This window comes from Triticum dicoccoides, chromosome 5A (genome assembly GCF_002162155.2).
Source record: "Triticum dicoccoides isolate Atlit2015 ecotype Zavitan chromosome 5A, WEW_v2.0, whole genome shotgun sequence".
Lineage (NCBI taxonomy): Eukaryota > Viridiplantae > Streptophyta > Magnoliopsida > Poales > Poaceae > Triticum > Triticum dicoccoides.
In genome coordinates, this window is record NC_041388.1 from 335,120,355 (window position 1) to 335,141,249 (window position 20,895).

Below are 20,895 nucleotides of genomic sequence, written 5' to 3' on the forward strand. Positions count from 1 at the left end.
TATTTAGTTGTGTTCTTGGTGGCTGTAAACCTGATGTGAAGTATGTTCGATTATAAACGTGGTGTATGTTTGATTGTAAGGTGCCAAATTTGGTTGTTGAAGTATTACTTCTGTTTTCAGTCAGTTCTGATTTAAATATTTGTTTTTATTTACTGGAAAATCAAAATTTGAAGAACATGACTCAAACCCATCTGACTATTGGATCTGTCTTAAAAAAAGAAATGTAACTAAAAAAAGAAATGTAACTGTTGAGCCAAAAAGGCCATGGCCCAAAAACGAAAGGCCCAATTGTTGGGTCAGGCCAATGTAGAAATCAAAACTATTAGAAAAAATAACCCATGTAGCTAGAGAAAATATACAGTAAAAAGGCCGAATTGTTGGGCTAGGCCCATGTAGAAAATCGAATTGGACCGGGCTGAATCTTGTGCCACATCAGATTGCCACGCTGGATGCCTACGTGGCCTGGGGAGGTTGCTAGTGACCAAAACTCCACAGTAGACGTATTTTGGTCATAAACGTCTACGACCATTCCAGAAGAAAGGTCGCTATAGTCAGTTTACGACCGCCAGCTTTTGACCTTATGTTTTTGGTCACAAAAAGGTCACAAATTGAAAACAGTGACCATTCAGTGACCAATAGTGCTGGTCACAAGTTGACATATTTCTTGTAGTGGGTTTACCTTAATACTTCTTTTGTAGTTGCGAATGCTTGCAAGAGGGTTTAATTAATAAGTGGGATGCTTGTCCAATGAAGGGTAGTACTCAAGCACCGGTCCACCCACATATCAAATTATCAAAGTAACGAACGCGAATCATATGAGTGTGATGAAAACTAGCTTGACGATAATTCAGATGTGTCCTCGGGAGCGTTTTCCTTTATATAAGAGTTTGTCCAGGCTTGTCCTTTGCTACAAAAAGGAATGGGCCACCTTGTTGTACCTTGTTTACTTTTGTTACTTGTTACCCGTTACAAATTACCTTATCACAAAACTATCTGTTACCGATAATTTCAGTGCTTGCAGAGAATACCTTGCTGAAAGCTGCTTATCATTTCCTTATGCTCCTTGTTGGGTTCGACACTCTTACTTATCGAAAGGACTACGATAGACCCCCTATACTTGTGGGTAATCAGTGTGCTACTTGGATATGCTCTTAGGGTAACTCCAAAGCAGCAACCTAAATGGACACAGATTTTGCTCGCTATTTATCGTTTGGATCAACCTAGTGGATATTTTTGTTCGCCTTTTTTAGTTTGGTTCGGTATATGCATCCAACGGTTCTACCACAGTGCTGAGATGTCCGCTTTCAGTGTTTCATCAAACGCCTAGCCGGCATAGAGGTAGGTGTGCAGGAAGATGCAACGAAGCACGCAGGTCCTCGGAGGGCAAATCCAGCCGCATCCATGGCCGTGGTCAACACCTGGACTGCTGCCACGTGCGAGCAGCGCTGCAACTTGCCCGCGAGCGGGGAAGCCAGCAATAGTATCAGGCGAGTTGCTCATCCCAAGCTATGGCATGCTCCTGCTGCTGCGTAGTAGACCGAGCGCAGTGGGGCAAGTTCCGTGAACTAGAGGGAGGCCGCGAGTGGGGCGAGCGCGGCCATGGAGAGCGGGGCGAGTGGGAGGAGTGCAGCCAAGGCAAGCATAGTGAGCTAAGGCCATGGCCAGCATGGCGAGTGAAGGCCATGTCCAGCGCGGCACTCGCCCCCGGCTGCTCGCCGGTGTGGGCATTGGCTGGCTAGCATAGCATTAGCTAGCATGCGGGTGTGCATGCTAATGACCCACAAGTATAGGGGATCTATCGTAGTCCTTTCGATAAGTAAGAGTGTCGAACCCAACGAGGATCAGAAGGAAATGACAAGCGGTTTTCAACAAGGTATTCTCTGCAAGCACTAAAACTATCGGTAGGAGATAGTTTTGTGATAAGTTAATTCGCAACGGGTAACAAGTAACAAAAGTAACTAAGGTGGCCCAATCCTTTTTGTAGCAAAGGACAAGCCTGGATGAACTCTTATATAAAGCAAAGCGCTCCCGACGACACATGGGAATTGTTGTCAAGCTAGTTTTCATCATGCTCATATGATTCACGTTTGTTACTTTGATAAGTTGATATGTGGGTGGACCGGTGCTTGGATGTTGTCCTTACTTGGACAAGCATCCCACTTATGATTAACCCCTCTCGCAAGCATCTGCAACTACTAAATAAGAATTAAGATAAATCTAACCATAGCATGAAACATATGGATCCAAATCAGCCCCTTACGAAGCAACACATAAACTAGGGTTTAAGCTTCTGTCACTCTAGCAACCCATCATTTTTTTATTACTTCCCAATGCCTTCCCCTAGTCCCAAATCATGGTGTCTACGTTCACATAATACCACTAGAGGAAAGACAACATACATCTCATCCAAATATCGAACAAATACCAAATTCACATGATTACTTATAACAAGACTTCTCCCATGTCCTCAGGAACAAACGTAACTACTCACAAAGCATATTCATGTTCATAATTAGAGGGGTATTGAATATCATTAAGGATCTGAACCTATGATCTTCCACCAAATAAACAAAGTAGCATCAACTACAAGGAGTAATCAACACTACTAACAACCCACGGGTACCAATCTGAGGTTTTGAGACAAATATCAGATACAAGAGATGAACTAGGGTTTGAGAGGAGATGGTGTTGGTGAAGATGTTGATGGAGATTGACCCCCTCTCAATGAGAGGATCGTTGGTGATGACGATGGCTTCAATTTCCCCCTTTAGGAGGGAAGTTTCTCTGGCAGAACACCTCCGCCGGAGCACTAGATTGCTTTTGCCTAGGTTCCGCCTCAAGACGACGGCGCTTCGTCCCGAAAGCTTCCTTATGATTTTTCCCAGGTCAAAACCCTCCACATAGGAGAAGATGGGCACCAGAGACCTGCCAGGGGGCCCACAAGCCCTAGGGGCGCGTCCCCAGGATTGTGGCCGCCTGGTGGGTCCCCTCTGGTATTTTCTTCGCCCAATATTTTTTTATATATTCCAAAATAATTCTCCGTAAATTTTCAGGACTTTTGGAGTTGTGCAGAATAGGTCTCTCAGATTTGCTCCTTTCCGGTCCAGAATTCCAGTTGCCGGCATTCTCCCTCTTTATGTAAACCTTGTAAAATAAGAGAGAAATGGCATAAGTATTGTACCATAATGTGTAATAACAACCCATAATGCAATATATATCAACATAAAAGCATGATGCAAAATGGACGTATCAACTCCCCCAAGCTTAGACCTCGGTTGTCCTCAAGCGAAAGCCGAAATCGATAATCATGTCCACATGTTTAGAGATAGAGGTGTCGATAAAAGAAAATACGGACATGAGCGCATCATGATCATCTTTAGAATAGCAATATATATTTTCATATAACTTCTTATTATAAAGTGACAATTCTTTCACAAGATAAAGTATGAACCAGAAACTTTGTTGAAAACTAACAAACTATGATCTCGGTCATTGAAGAAATTGCAATTTATCATAATATCAGAAAGAGTCAATGTAACAGCTTTTGTATAGCTAGTCCACATACTCAACCATCTTTTAGTCTTTTATAATTCTTAACACTCACGCAATACTTATGAGAACAAAGCCTCAGTTGGACACGGAGAAAGATAGGGGCTTATTGTTTCACCTCCCAACCTTTTACTTACCGTACCACATACCTATTCCTTTTCGGAGTCGGTTTACTTACCATACCACATACTTATTCCTCTTCGGAGTCTGACACGTTCTGGTAGGTCTCCCTTATGTACTCCTCCGGTGTTATGGTATTAATAATATTGGACTCAACATTTATGGGAGTACCTGAGATATAATGTTTGATTCTTTGCCCATTTACCACCTTTGGGTTAATGCCTTCGGCGTTGTTGATTTTGATGGCACCGGAACGATAAAATTCCTCAACAATGTAAGGACCTTCCCATTTAGAGAGAAGCTTTCCTGCAAAAAATCTTAAACAAAAATTGTATACAAAGACAAGGTCACCTACATTAAATACACGCTTTTGTATCGTTTTATCATGCCATCTTTTAACTTTCTCTTTAAATAATTTGGCATTCTCATAGGCTTGGGTTCTCCATTCATTAAGAGAGCTAATGTCAAATAACCTCTTCTCACCGAAAGTTTGAAATCATAGTTGAGCTCTTTAATTTCCCAATAAGCTTTATGTTCTAGTTCAAGAGGTAATGACATGCTTTTTCATAAACCATTTTATACGGAGACATACCCATAGGGTTTTTATAAGCAGTTCTTGTCGGATTTCGGGTTCCGGCAAAATGCTTAAGGTTCAAACACTCGGGTGCGCGCGAAGATCTCTCCCTCACCGATCACGCCCTCAAGCACTTCACGATCTCATAGGCTAGCTCGACGAACTCGCAACACAAGATACACAAGATTTATACTGGTTCGGGCCACCGTTGCGGTGTAATACCCTACTCCAGTGTGGTGTGGCGGATTGCCTCTTGTGCTGATGATGAACAGTACAAGGGGAAGAACAACCTCCTGAGGTGAGGTGTTCTTGTGCTTGGTTGGTGTGTGGCTAAGGATGGAATGGCTCAGATCTAAGATGAGGTCGATCCTTCCTCGTCCGCTGCCCCCTATGGTGGTGGCTAATCCTATTTATAGAGGCCCTGGTCCTCTCCCCAATATTGAGCAGGAAGGGAGCTAACAACGGCCAATTTGAAAGGGGACAACTAGTACAAGTTATCCTGACAAAAGTAGTCTTCGCCTGCCAAAGGCTCTGGTGGTGACGCCGTATTGGGCTCCACGATGACCTCCTTCCTGCTGGTCTTGGTGTCGTTGCACCGATATGGAAACCTTTGCTTGACGCCTCGGTACTCTTCGTCTGTGCTTTCCTCCTTAACACAAAAGAGGAACACAAGGACAATGTGAGCGCTGGCACGCGCCTGGTCTCGATCGTCATGGCTCACGTCATTGGAACCTCGCGAGGTTTGCCTGGCCTTGATCTCTCCGCCCCTCGCGAGCCAGCCTGGTGAGGCCGCTCCTGAGGAGGTCTTGCGTCACCCGCCTCGCGAGGCTTGGCCCCTCGCGAGGGTCTTGAATGCTTGTTGGTGAAGTTGGGCCTGATGGCCCTACTTGCAGCACCATGCCGTGGGCCGCAAGCAGGCAAGTCTGGGGACCCTCGTTCCTAGAAGGCCGACAGTAGCCCCCGGGCCCAAGGCGCGCTCGGGCTTGGCTTCGAGGCGAGGCCAAGGGGCAAGTGCGTAGCGCCGTGGGCCCCAATAGCATGCGGCCTTGGTCGATGCATGACAGTTGATTGGACGTGGGCGTCTCCGCTTCCCCATGTTGCCTCGGCAACTGCCCGACTGTCAAAAGGCTGGCGTAGACAGCGCTTGCCTTCACTGCTTCCTTTCGCCTTGCTCCAGATCCCCTTTCTTGCTCCCTGCTTCCGAAATCTCCAGATCTACTCCCATCATTTCCCGCATCAGCGAACAATGGCGCCCCGGAGGGTCAAGCCCGCCTCGTCGCCGGCTTGGTATGAGCTAGGCCTCGACGCGCCCAACGTCTCGGAGAAGAACCTCACCGCCACGCGCTTGCTGACAGCGGGGGAAAGAACCGAGAAGGGGGAGACCGGGCTCCGGGCCTTCTCCGACGTGCCCGGGCCCGAGGGAAGCACCTTCTTCCCCTTCTTTATGAGCAGCATCGTCGCAGGGCTACTTCCCCCCTTTTCTGACTTCTTCTATGAGGTCCTTGACCACTACAGACTGCAGGCGTTGCATCTTCATCCCAACTCTATCCTTCTCTTGTCGATCTTCGCCTACTACTGCGAGGCGTACCTCGGCGTGATGCCGTCCGTGGCTCTGCTGCGCCACTTCTTCTTCCTCCGCATCAACGATGGCCATACCTCCGGGTGTGCCAATTTCATCGCGGCCAGCAAGGCCAACTCAATCATGAAGACTGGGAAGAAGGCCGACGACTTCCGGAGCAAGTGTGCCATGATGGACGCCAAGTGCGTCCACCCATGCTGGACACTGCCGACGGAGATGCCCCAGTCCTACAAGGGGTGGTTGAGGGAGTCCTGGATTAGGGGTCCTCGGACAGCCGGACTATATCCTTCGGTCGGACTGTTGGACTATGAAGATACAAGATTGAAGACTTCATCCCGTGTCCGGGTGGGACTCTCCTTTGCGTGGAAGGCAAGCTTGGCAATTCGGATATGTAGATCTCCTCCCTTGTAACCGACTCTGTGTAACCCTAGCCCCCATCCGGTGTCTATATAAACCAGAGGGTTTAGTCCGTAGGACAAGAACAATCATAATCATAGGCTAGCTTCTAGGGTTTAGCCTCTAAGATCTTGTGGTAGATCAACAATTGTAATACTATCATCAAGATCAATCAAGTAGGAAGTAGGGTATTACCTCCACCGAGAGGGCCCAAACCTGGCTAAACATTGTGTCCCCTGCCTCCTGTTACCATCTGCCTTAGACGCACAGTTCGGGACCCTCTACGCGAGATCTGCCGGTTTTGACACCGACATTGGTGCTTTCATTGAGAGTTACACTGTGTCGTCACCATAAGGCTTGATGGCTCCTTCGATCATCGGCAATGATGCGGTCCAGGGTGAGGTTTTTCTTCCCGGACAGATCTTCATATTCGGCGGCTTCGTACTGCGGGCTAACTTGCTTGGCCATCTGGAGTAGATCGATAGCTACGCCCCTGGCCATCATGTCAGGTTTGGAAGCTTGAACTATATTGCTGACATCCGTGGAGACTTGATCTTCGACAGATTCGAGCCCATGTCAGGTGCGCCGCACAGTCGCGACGAGCATGACTTAGCTCTGCCGCCGGACGGTGTTCGAGAGATCACACCTGTGGTTACTCCGGCCCTCAATCTGAAGCAGATCGTGCCGTCCGAGGATGGGTGGATGGACCCCGCCACGGAGGCCTCATACCCAGCGGCGATAGAGCCGAATACTGACTTCACTTCCTACGAGACCTGTGTTATCGGACCCTTGGATTCGTCCTCGACCACAGGCTCTAAACCACCTGCGTCCGTGCCTATCGAATCTGATTGGGCACCGATCATGGACTTTACCTCCGTGGATATCTTTCAGCACTCGCCCTTGGGCAACGTGCTAAATTCATTGAGGTCTCTCTCCTTGTCAGGAGGCCCTTGGCCGAACTTTGTTCGGCTCAAGCGGGAAGCGGACGACGAAGAAATTCATCCCCCACCCACCACCCACTTAATAGCCAGTGTCGACGACTTAACCGACATGCTTGATTTCGGCTCCGAAGACATCGACGGTATGGACGACAATGCAGGAGAAGAACAGGAACCACTGCCCACAGGGCGCTGGACAGCCACCTCATCATATGATATATACATGGTGGACACCCCCAAAGAAAGCGATGGCAACAAGGCAACGGAGGATAATCCCCTTGAGAAGCATTCTAAGCACTAGCGTCATCGGCGCCGCTCTAAGCCCCGCCATAGCAAAAGCAGCGATACCGACACAAGAGACAATAATGATGCAGACAGTGCCGAAGACAATCCCCTCCAGCCAGGCTTCGAGCGGGAGGATGGGCAAGCTAGCCCTAAGGAACAGGCGGCAACGGAGAATCAGAGGATGACAATTACATGCCTCTCTTCGATGACGAGGTGAGCCTCGGCGACGAAGAATTTATCGTGCCTGAGGATCCCATCGAGCAGGAGCGCTTCAAGCGCCGGCTTATAGCCACTACAAAAAGCCTGAAGAAAAAGCAACAGCAGCTTCAAGCCGATCAAGATCTGCTAGCGGATAGATGGACCGAAGTGCTGGCAGCTGAGGAATACGAACTCGAGCGCCCAACCAAAAGTTACCCAAAGCGCAGGTTGCTACCCCAACTCGAGGAGGAAGCATTAAAACCTACACTACCAGCACATGATGAGGCTGATCGGCCACCTCGTGGCCGAAACAAAGCGGCGTATCAGCCCGAAGTCCAGCCCGCACCCCGTCGCCAGTCAAACAAAAACACCAAGGTCCGGGGCAACACGCAGGACCTGCGAGATGTATTAGAAAACAAAGCAGGACATACAAGATCGATCTACGGATCACGGGTGCGCGCCCCAACGAGTGACGATGACCGTCACGCCGGATATACTAAAAGAAAATCTGGCCGGGCTGAATATAGCAGACAAGACTCGTATGAACTGCGTCGTGATATAGCCCGGCACAGAGGCACCGTACACCCCCTATGCTTCACGGATGAAGTAATGGATCACGAATTCCCAGAATGTTTTAAACCCGTGAATATTGAATCATATGATGGCACAATAGACCCTTCGGTATGGATCGAAGATTTCCTCCTCCACATCCACATGGCCCACGGTGAAGATCTACATGCCATCAAGTACCTCCCATTAAAACTCAAAGGACCTGCTCGACATTGGCTCAATAGCCTGCCGACAAACTCCATTAGCAGTTGGGAGAACTTGGAAGAGGCATTCCTTGATAACTTCCAGGGCACTTATGTGCGACCACCGGATGCCGATTACTTGAGTCACATAACCGAACAGCCAGGGGAATCAGCCAGGAAATTCTGGACCCAGTTCCTAACTAAAAAGAACCAAATCATCGACTGTCTGGATGCCGAGGCCTTAGCGGCGTTTAAGCATAACATCCGCGACGTGTGGGTCGCCCGACACCTCAGCCAAGAAAAGTCGAAGTCCATGGCAGCCCTCATGACACTCGTGACCCGCTTTTGTGCGGGCGAGGATAGCTGGCTGGCTCGCAGCAACAACACTTCAAGAAACCCTGGCAATTTAGATGCCAAATATAGAAACGGCAGGCCACGTCACAATAGACACAAGCGCCGCAACAATGGCGACAACGTCGAAGACACGACAGTCAATGCCGGATTCAGTGGCGCTAAATCCGGTCAGCGGAAAAATCCATTCAAAAGAAGCAATCCGGGCCCGTCCAGCTTGGACCGTATACTCGATCGTTCGTGTCAAATTCACGGCACCCCCAATAAACCAGCCAACCACACCAACAGAGAATGCTGGGTGTTCAAACAGGTCGGCAAGTTAAATGCCGAAAACAAGGAAAAGGGGCTGCATAGCGACGACAAGGAGGATCCCTGGTCACCGAACACAGGAGGACAGAAGAAATTAGCTCCCCAAGTGAAAAGGGTAAACATGATATACGCAACTCATATTCCCAAGCGGGAACGGAAGCATGCACTGAGGGACGTCTATGCGATGGAGCCAGTCGCCCCAAAGTTCAACCCATGGTCTTCTTGTCCGATCACCTTCGATCGCAGGAACCACCCCACCAGTATCCGTCATGGCGGTTGTGCCGCATTGGTCCTTGACCCCATCATTGATGGATTTCACCTCACTCGAGTCCTTATGGATGGTGGCAGCAGCCTGAACCTGCTCTATCAAGATATAGTGGGTAAAATGGGCATAGACCCCTCAAGGATCAAACCCACCAAAACCACCTTTAAAGGTGTCATCCCAGGTGTAGAGGCCTGTTGCACGGGCTCAATAAAACTGGAAGTAGTCTTCGGATCTCTGGACAACTTCTGAAGCGAGGAGTTAATCTTCGATATCGTCCCCTTCCGTAGTGGCTATCATGCACTGCTCGGACGAACCGCATTTGCCAGATTCAATGTGGTACCGCATTATGCATACCTGAAGCTCAAAATACTAGGACCTCGCGGGATTATAACAGTTAATGGAAACACATAACGCTCGCTCCGCACGGAGGAGCACACTGAGGCCCTCGCAGCAGAAGCGCAAAGCAGCCTTATGAGGCAAGCCGCCAATTCGGTGAAAAAGACTCGCCTAGCAATTCGGCCTCTGTCCTAGTCCCAGTCAAGCGGCGAAATTTGCGCCACGCGTACATAATTATGCACTCAAGATACCATGGGCATAGGCAGAGGCACGGCCATGGCACGACCCACAATGTGGCTCAACTGCTTCAGGACCCGTATAACTTTAACATTTTTTCTTCCTTGCAGGCCCCTATTCTCTGAAGGCCCTCTCCGGTCGTCTGATTATCGGACCCGTCATAGGAAAGAAACACCAAGGAAGCAAGAAGCTTTGGCGTACAAGGGAATCCTTAGGTGGTCTCTCATAACGATCGATATACCTGTTTTGCATACCCACACGCAGCTTGACCTTGGATAGGACATGTCAAATAGTCCTATTTTTTTACTTATTGCATTATGTGTATGCATACGCTTTGACGTATCATTTAAATAACAATATACAACATCAGCTCATTATAGCATTCCTTTATCTTTTTTTCCTGTCTGTTTACTTACGACAAGTCACACCCGTACATTCTGATACGACCAGTGCGCCAGGGGCTTCAGTTTATCCCATAACACGACATGAAAAGTCCGAACACTTTCGACAGTGCGGCACCCCGAACTTATAGCATTATATGCATCAGCTCCGAATCATGTCTTGGGTCAACAGTTGGGTTTGACCGACTCCCATGTTTTGGTACCTTATGTTCCGCTATATCGGCTAAGGTAGCACTGGGAGAACTACTGCGATTGTGTCCTGGTTCTTCCGGACGAGCACCTCAGTAGAGAAAGCCAAAAACTGACTGTCATGATGCGGCGAGAGCTGGTCGCTGCTCGAGAGGTCTCAAATCCTTAAAGATTTTTTCCGCTTCGAGCGAGGAGTCAGCCTTGTCCGATTTAGGCGTGCATAGCACCCCAAGTTCGGCCTTCCGAATACTAGGGGCTTCGCCAAAATTTAAAATTGTAGACTTCTATGGCTAAGTGAGAGTGATAAAACTTTATAGTCCGATTGCCTGGTTCATTGCGCTGAACACCTCCTTCGAAGGACCCAAAACTGGGATAAAGAGTGATTAGGTTTATCCCAAACACCTCAGTACTAGTTACATGGGGGCAGAAGCCGACGACTAGCCAACTCTCAAATTTTATAAACGGCCGCACAGAAGGTAATATTTTAAATTAACAAGTGTTACATAGCGCACATGAACTCATTTCACATTAAAGGATCACATGAGTACATACATTCAAATATTACATCCTTAGCACATTCCTCTGCCACAAGGCGAGCACCCTTCAGGACACTGTCATAATACTTTTCAGGATGGCGATGCTCCTTGCCCTCCGGCGGCCCCTCCTTCACCAGCTTTTCGGCGTCCATCTTCGCCCAGTGCACTTTCGCCCGGGCAAAAGCCCTGCGCGCACCCTCAATGCAGACGGACCGCTTTATGACTTCCAGCCGAGGGCAGGCATTCACAAGCCACCTTACCAGGCCGAAATAGCTGCTGGGCAAGGGCTTGCCAGGCCACATCCGGACTATGAGGCCCTTCATGGCCAGTTCGTCCGCCTTGTGAAGCTCGACCAGTTGCTTCAACTGGTCGCTCAAGGGCATCGGATGGTCGGTCCCAGTATACTGAGACCAGAACAACCTCTCCGTCGAGCTCCCTTCCTCGGCCCGGTAAAACTCCGCGGCATCTGACACACTGCGGGGTAGATCTGCGAACGCTCCTGGAGATCTCCGAATTCGGGTAAGTAAAAGGAAAGTTTCCTTCACATGCTTGCTTTGCATAAAGAATGCCTTACCCGCTGCTATCTTCCTGGCCGCCTCAATTTGCTGGAGGGCCTTTTGGGCTTCGGCCTTGGCATTTTGTGCATTCTCGAGGGCCTTTGCAAGCTCGGACCCTTGCGTCTTCGAGTCACACTCCAAGGACTCGTACTTCTTGACAAACTCCTGGAGCTCTTGCTGAACCTCGCCGACTCGGGCCTCTTGCTTCTCGCGCTCGGTGTGCTCCTTGGCCGCTTTGCCTTCGGCCTCGGCCAGCGCCTTCTTCAGGGTCGCCACTTTGGTCGTGTCCCCTAGCAAAATTCATGACGATCATGTGATCTAGCAACCAATTTCCTTTTTTCTTTATCAATAAACAGACGAGGTATCACTTACCTTTGTTCTCTTCGAGCTGCCTCTTGGTAAGGCCGAGCTCTTCCTTGGACCGCTCAAGGTCCCGCTTCAGTGCGGAGACCTCCGCCGTGTGAGCGGCATCGGCCAATAGTGAAGCCTGCTTATTCACATAGACATATTCTGATTAGACTCCTGTGATTATTATTTGATCCTCTGTTTGGCCTTTCTTCCGAACACCAAACAGAGAATCAGGGGCTACTGTCTATGTTGTAACATTTTCTCACAATTTGATTACTTACCTCAAAGCCTGTTAGGAGGCTGGCACAGGCTTCAGTCACTGCACTTTTGGCGGACTGAATCTTCTTGACCACCACACTCATGATAGTGCGGTGCTCTTCGTCAATGGAAGCTCCGCGAAGTGCTTCCAGCAAATTGTCCGATGACCCTGGATGGATAGAGGCCATCGGCATAGACTTGCTGCCCCCGGCATTAGAGCCCATGGGAGTCTTGCCCCTCGTGCGCCCAGAAGCCGGAATGTTGCCTTGGGGCACTTCCGGAACTGTCTCCCGTTGGTTCGGTACCCTTTGAGACAGCACCTCGACGTCGTCCGTAGGGCGGGGGGAGGAGGCGGTCGGGAGTGAATCGATGTTCATCTCTGACGGGCCCAAAGACTCATCTGTAGAGGATACGTCGATACGGGCTTTGGAGGTGCTGCATGATCATGTTCGGCATGATAAGAAGTAATAAAATAAAACATACCAAGAATTATTACGGTATCCGGATACTTACGACTTCGCCAGGGTCTTGTCCCTGGGTAACCACTCCTCGTCGCTAAAAGCGGCCGCCGTGGAGCAGTCCGGAAGGAGAGTCCTTCCCTTCTTGGACCCTTCGGCTTCCCTAAAGGGGCAGCCTTCCTTTTCTTTTCTCCCTCGGCTGGGGGGAGAACTTTCCTCTTCCTCATCCTCGTTTTCGTGGGAGGAGGGCGCCTCGGTGTTATCCGACGATGACTTCGATACGACCTTGCACCGGAGACCTTTCCTGGTCCCCGTGGCCTTCTTCTTGGCCTTCTTCTCCGGCGCCGCATAGGGCGCCGGAACCAGCATCTCCGTTAAGAGAGCACTTGCTAGATCCTCGGGAAGTGGGGCCGGACAATCAATCCGCTCTGCTGTCGCGACCCATTCCTGTTAAATGGCGTGGAAGCTTAGATCCCCCGCATGATTATACTGGGGAAAGAAACGTCTTGTGAGATATAAGAAGCTTACCGGATTGGCAGGGCGCTTTGCGCTGAGTCCGCGATCCTCGGTAAGGGAAGGAGGTACCTCGGCGGACTTGAACATCACCCTCCAGATGTCCTGGTGTGTCATGTCGAAGAGCTCTCGCGGCGTCTGGTGCTTAGCCAGGTCGAACTCCCACATATTGAACGCCTGTCTTTGACACGGGAGGATCCGGCGGAAGAGCATGACCTGGACCATGTTGACAAGCTTGATTTTCTTGCTTATCATGTTTTTAACACAGTTCTGGCGTCCAGTCAGCTCCACCGATGAACCCCATGATAGGCCCTTCTCTTTCCAGGAGGTGAGCCGCATGGGGATGCCGGATCGAAATTCGGGGGCCGCCACCCAGTTGGTGTCATGTGGCTCGGTGATGTAGGACTACCCTGATTGCCACCCCTTCACTGTCTCCACATAGGAGCCTTCGAGCCAGGTGACGTTGGGCATTTTTCCCACCATGGCGCCTCCGCACTCCGCTTGCTGGCCGACCACCACCTTCGGTTTAACATTGAAGGTATTTAGCCACAGACCGAAGTGGGGCTTGATGCGGAGGAAGGCCTCGCACACGACGATAAATTCTGAGATGTTGAGGATGAAATTGGGGGCCAGATCATGGAAGTCCAGCCCGTAGTAGAACATGAGCCCGCGAACAAATGGGTGGAGGGGAAATCCCGGCCCGCGGACGAAATGGGTAAGGAATATAACCCTTTCATGGGATTCAGGGGTAGGGACGATCTGCCCCGCGTCTGGGAGCCGGTGCGCGATGTCTGCGGCCAGGTATCCGGCTTCCCGGAGCTTCGTAATGTTCTCCTCCGTAATGGAGGAGACCATCCACTTGCCTCCCGCTCCGGACATGTTTGGAGTGGTTTTTTTGGAGAAAATGCGGACTTGGGCGCTGGAGCTCGAGTGCGCAAGAATGGATGGGAAGGGAAGAACAAGGCGTGGGTGAAGAGGAGGAGTCCTTGTCCCTTTATAAGGGCGGAAGAAACTATGCGCCTCCCCACTTGCCCGGTAAACTCGCTTATTCCCCAAGCACCGTGACTGATGCCGCAGTTGGGTTACCCACACCCGTATTGATGAGAATCCCGTGATAAGGGGACACGGTCTCTGCTTCGAAAAGACATGCCGAGAAAACCGCCTCGCAATATGTGCAATAGCTAGTTGACAAAAACGGTTCCAATCATGACCGGGCCATGGCGTGATGTCACGTTATCAAAAGTTGTCAGCATATTAGATTTGTGGAAATATTATACTCTCTATGGTGGTATGTGGAATTTGTTTTGCAGAGCCGGACACAATCCTTTTGTTCAAAATATTCTATGGAGTATTCGGAGAAGGAACCCGCCTTGCAATGCCGAGGACAAATCTGCGTGTCGGACTCATCGTCAATGAAGCCTGGTTCAGGGGCTACTGAGGGAGTCCTGGATTAGGGGGTCCTCGGACAGCCGGACTATATCCTTCGTCCGGAATGTTGGACTATGGAGATACAAGGTTGAAGACTTCGTATCGTGTCCAGGTGGGACTCTCCTTTGCGTTGAAGGCAATCTTGGAAATTCGGATATGTAGATCTCCTCCCTTGTAACCGACTCTGTGTAACCCTAGCCCTCTCCGATGTCTATATAAACCGGAGGGTTTAGTCTGTAGGACAAGAACAATCATAATCATAGGCTATCTTCTAGGGTTTAGCCTCTACGATCTCGTGGTAGACCAACTCTTGTAATACTCATATCATCAAGATCAATCAAGTATGAAGTAGGGTATTACCTCCACCGAGTGGGCCCAAACCTGGGTAAACATTGTGTCCCCTGCCTCCTGTTACCATCCACCTTAGACGCACAGTTCGGGACCCCCTACCCGAGATCCACCGGTTTTGACACCGACAGTGGTCTTGCACGAAGCTCACTGATGAGCGGGCGATGTTGGTGCTGGAACAGATGAACGCCGACCTGAAGTCGGGCAACGCGAAGGCGACAAAGGTGACATGGGCCATGCTCCTGAGGGAATTCTTGATGTTGCGCGTAGCCCCACTCTAGGCGCGTACGCGCCCCTTGTAGGAGCTTGGGAACGAAGAGGACAAGGTTTGCCTGAGCCCGAGAGCCTTGTCCGATGATGAGCTGGCTGTGGCTCTCCACATCCTGGTCGGGGACGACCAAGAGTACCCGCCAAATGTCTTCACTCCCTTGTTCCGCCGCAAGGACGGGGCGCTAGTTGTGGCCTCCAGGCCGACATTTGACGGGCGCGGATTGGTGCCACTGATGACCCACAAGTATAGGGGATCTATCGTAGTCCTTTCAATAAGTAAGAGTGTCGAACCCAATGAGGAGCAGAAGGAAATGATAAGCGGTTTCCAGCAAGGTATTCTCTGCAAGTACTGAAATAAGTGGTAACAGATAGTTTTGTGATAAGATAATTTGTAACGAGCAACAAGTAACAAAAGTAAATAAGGTGCAGCAAGGTGGCCCAATCCTTTTTGTAGCAAAGGACAAGCCTGTACAAACTCTTATATGATGTAAAGCGCTCCCGAGGACACACGGGAATATCGTCAAGCTAGTTTTCATCACGTTCATATGATTCACGTTCGGTACTTTGATAATTTGGTATGCGGGTGGACCGGTGCTCGGGTACTGTCCTTACTTGGACAAGCATCCCACTTATGATTAACCTCTATTGCAAGCATCCGCAACTACAACAAAAGTATTAAGGTAAACCTAACCACAGCATGAAACATATGGATCCAAATCAGCCCCTTATGAAGCAACGCATAAACTAGGGTTTAAACTTCTGTCACTCTAGCAACCCATCATCTACTTATTACTTCCCAATGCCTTCCTCTAGGCCCAAATAATGGTGAAGTGCCATGTAGTCGACATTCACATAACACCACTAGAGGAGAGACAACATACATCTCATCAAAATATCGAACGAATACCAAATTCACATGACTACCAATAGCAAGACTTCTCCCATGTCCTCAGGAACAAAAGTAACTACTCACAAAGCATAAACATGTTCATAATCAGAGGGGTATTAATATGCATATAGGATCTGAACATATGATCTTCCACCAATTAAACCAACTAGCATCAACTACTAGGAGTAATTAACACTACTAGCAACCTACTAGCACCAATCCCGGACTTGGAGACAAGAATTGGATACAAGAGATGAACTAGGGTTTTGAGATCAGATGGTGCTGATGAAGATGTTGATGGAGATTGCCCTCTCCTGATGAGAGGAGCATTGGTGATGACCATGGCGATGATTTCCCCCTCCGGGAGGGAAGTTTCCCCGGCAGAACAGCTCCGCCAGAGCCCTAGATTGGTTCCGCCAAGGTTCCGCCTCGTGGCGGCAGAGTTTCGTCCGAGAAGATGGCTTATGATTTTTTTTGATCGAAAGAGTCCATATAGCAGAAGATGGTCACCGGAGGGCCACCAGGGGGCCCATGAGGTAGGGTGCACGCCCAGGGGGGTAGGGCGCGCCCCCACCCTCGTGGGCAGGGTGTGGCCCCCCTAGTGAAGTTCTTGAGCTCAATGTTTTTTATATATTTGGAAAACATCATCCGTGAAGTTTCAGGACTTTTGGAGCTGTGCAGAATAGGTCTCTAATATTTTCTCCTTTTCCAGCCAGAATCCCAGCTGCCGGCATTCTCCCTTCTTTATGTAAACCTTGTAAAATAAGAGAGAAGAGGCGTAAGTATTGTGACATAATGTGTAATAACATCCCATAATGCAATAAATATTGATATAAAAGCATGATGCAAAATGGACGTATCAATTCCCCCAAGCTTAGACCTCGCTTATCCTCAAGCGAAAAGCCGAAATCAAAAAATATGTCCACATGTTTAGAGATGAAGGTGTCGATAAAAATAAAATATGGACATGAGGGCATCATGATCATTCTTAGAACAACAACTTATATAATTCTTGTCATATGATATCTTATGCTAGAGTAATAATTCAACCACAATATCAAGTATGAATCGTAAACTTCATTGAAAACTGACAAACTATAATCTCAGTCATTGAGGCAATTGCAATTTATCATAACATAGGAAAGAGTCAATGTATAAGAACTTTTCAGCAAGTCCACATACTCAACTATCATATAGTCTTTCACAATTGCTGACACTCATGCAATACTTATGGGTATGGAGTTTTAATCGGACACAGAGAAAGATAGGGGCTTATAGTTTTGCCTCCCAACGTTTTACCTCAAGGGTAATGTCAACAGTAATAGTTCATGAAAACCCACATCCAATTAGCCATATATATCGGGATCTTTCCAACATATTGTGCTTGCCAAAGGATAAAATGTAAAAAGGAAGGGTGAATATCACCATGACTCTTATGCAATGTAGGAGATAAAAGTAAAAGATAGGCCCTTCGCGGAGGGAAGCAGAGGTTGTCATGCGCTTTTATGGTTGGATGCACAAAATCCTAATGTGAAAGAACATCACTTTATATTGCCACTTGTGATATGGACCTTTATTATGCAGTCTGTTGCTTTTATTACTTCCATATCACACGATCGTATAAAGCTTATTTCCTCCACACCAATCAATCATACATATTTACAGAGCAATTTTTATTGCTTGCTCCGATGACAACTTACTTGATGGATCTTACTCAATCCATAGGTAGATATGGTGGACTCTTATGGCAAGACTGGTTTAAGGGTATTTGGAAGCACAAGTAGTATCTCTACTTGGTGCAATGAATTTGGCTAGCATGAGAGGGAAAGGCAAGCTCATCATGTTGGAATATCCAAGACAATATAATCTATCTCAGATGTAAGAAAACATAACCCATTACGTTGTCTTTCTTGTCCAATGTCAACTCTTTAGCATGTCATATTTTAATGAGTGTTCACAATCATAAAAGATGTCCAAGATAGTATATTTATATGTGAAGACCTCTCTTTCTTTATTACTTCCTATTAATTGCAACGATGACCAAAACTGTGTTTGTCAATTCTCAATAACTTTTATTCATCGTATTTCTTTTTATTTATTTCTCTTTTCTTTTATTCACTTAGAATCATGGCAAAATAATCAAGCCCTTGACTCAACACTAATCTTTATTATATAGCTCATGGACTCGATTACATAGAAGGATAATAAAGCAAAACTCACAGCTAGATCATACTAAGAACTTCTATTCTACTAGATCAAGATATTACCAAAAGGATCAAACTAAGAAAAACGGTAAAGATAAAAGTGATGGTGGTACGATACCCGGGCACTCTCCCAAGCTTGGCAATTGCCAAAGTGGAGTGCCCATGCCAGATACTCAATTCTTCTTTGTTAGTGGAGACGGTGGTGATTTTGTTGATGGCGTAGGCTTGTCGTCCTTCTTCCAAGGCATAGGATCACCATCATAGAAGGATGACCGAGTCTCTGGGATCCTCAAATCTGCAGCCAAACTCATTCTTTTGAATCTAAATTCATACTCACAGTTTTGGTTTTGCAGGTCACAGATTTGATCTTGAAGGTGCTCGATTTTCTCGTGAAGCTTGAAGATGGTCTCCCCAATGTTGTCGGCATCTAGCTTGTGTTTGTTGGTGAACTATGTGATCATCATGTGGTTGGAGTTGAGTCCATGCTCCACCATCCCCTGACACTTGAAAACTTGTTGCTCCATTGCTTCGAGCCTCGCCTCCGTGCTTCCGGTCCCCTTCGGTCCCTCAGCATCACGGATGTGCAGCAACCCATCACACATCTCAATGGTTTGAGGGTGTCGCTGCACCTCCGTGAGGTAAGGGTTGATGACCTTCTCGAAGAACATGTCCTTGGGGGCACTTGGAGACGTCATGATAATCTAGATCGGTCAGAAAAACAGCTCGAAACAAAGACAGGAGATTTTTGCGTGATATAGGAGTCAAAGCCCCCGGAAGATTATATAATGATTTTTTACCGATCAAAATACGTGTCGTGTACGAAAACTGAGTCCGGAGAGCACACGAGGTGCCCACGAGGTAGGGGGGCGCGCCCAATAGGGTAGGGAGCGCCCTCCACCCTCGTGTCCTTCCCGGACTGCTGCTTATTTTTCTATTTTTATAAATATTCCAAAACGGAGAAATATTGCCTTAAAAACTGTTTTGGAGTGGGTTTGCTTACCGTACCACATACCTATTCCTTTCCGGAGTCTGAAACATTCCGGAAAGTGTCCCTTATGTATTCCTCTGGGGTTACGATTTCGATAACATTGGTTTTAACATTTATGGGATTACCTGAGATATAGTGTTTGATTCTTTGACCGTTCACCACCTTTGGATTTGTGCCTTCGGAGTTGTTGATTTTTATGGCACCGGAACGGTAGACCTCCTCGATAACATAAGGACCTTCCCATTTAGAGAGAAGTTTTCCTGCAAAAAATCTTAAACGAGAGTTGTATAGCAATACATAATCACCTACATTAAACTCACGCTTTTGTATCCTTTTGTCATGCCATCTATTAACTTTTTCTTTAAACAACTAGGCATTTTAGTAGGCTTGGGTTCTCCATTCATCAAGTGAGCTAATATCAAATAACCTCTTCTCACCGGCAAGTTTAAACTCATAATTGAGTTCTTTAATAGCCCAATAAGCCTTGTGTTCTAGTTCGAGAGGTAAGTGACATGCTTTTACATAGACCATTTTATACGGAGACATACCCATAGGATTTTTATATGCAGTTCTATAGGCCCATAATGCATCATCAAGTTTCTTGGACCAATTCTTTCTAGACCTATTAACAGTCTTTTGCAAAATTAATTTGAGTTCTCTATTACTCAATTCTACTTGACCACTAGACTGAGGGTGATAAGGAGATGCAATTCTATGATTAACATCATATTTAGCAAGCATTTTACGGAAAGCACCATGAATAAAATGTGAACCACCATCAGTCATCAAATATCTAGGGACTCCAAATCTTGGAAAAATAACTTCTTTAAGCATTTTAATAGATGTGTTATGATCAACACTACTAGTTGGAATAGCTTCTACCCACTTAGTAACATAATCAACAGCAACTAAAATATGTGTATAACCATTAGAGGAAGGAAAAGGTCCCATATAGTCAAAGCCCCAAACATCAAATGGTTCAATAACAAGTGAATAATTCATAGGCATTTCTTGACGTCTACTAACATTACCAATTCTTTGACATTCATCACAAGATAAGACAAACTTACAGGCATCCTTGAAGAGAGTAGGCCAATAAATACCAGATTGCAGTACCTTATGTGCAGTCCTATCTCCAACATGGTGTCCCCCATAAGCTTCGGAGTGACACTTGCGTAGGATCTGTTCCTGTTCAAGCTCAGGAACACAATGTCTGCTAACACCATCTACTCCTTCTTTATAAAGATGTGGGTCATCCCAAAAGTAATGCCTCAAATCATAGAAGAACTTTTTATTTTGCTGGTATGTGAAACTAGGTGGTATAAACTTAGCAACAATGTAATTAGCATAATCAGCATACCATGGAGTAGTATAAGAAGCATTTATGACATTTAATTTCTCATCAAGAAAGCTATCATCAATAGGTAGTGGGTCATCAACCACATTTTCTAACCTAGACAAGTTGTCTGCAACGGGGTTCTTAGCTCCTTTTCTATCAACAATATGCAAATCAAATTCTTGTAGTAAGAGAACCCTTCTAATAAGTCTATGTTTAGCATCTTTCTTTTCCATAAGATATTTAATAGCAGCACGATGAGTGTGAATAGTTACTTTAGAAT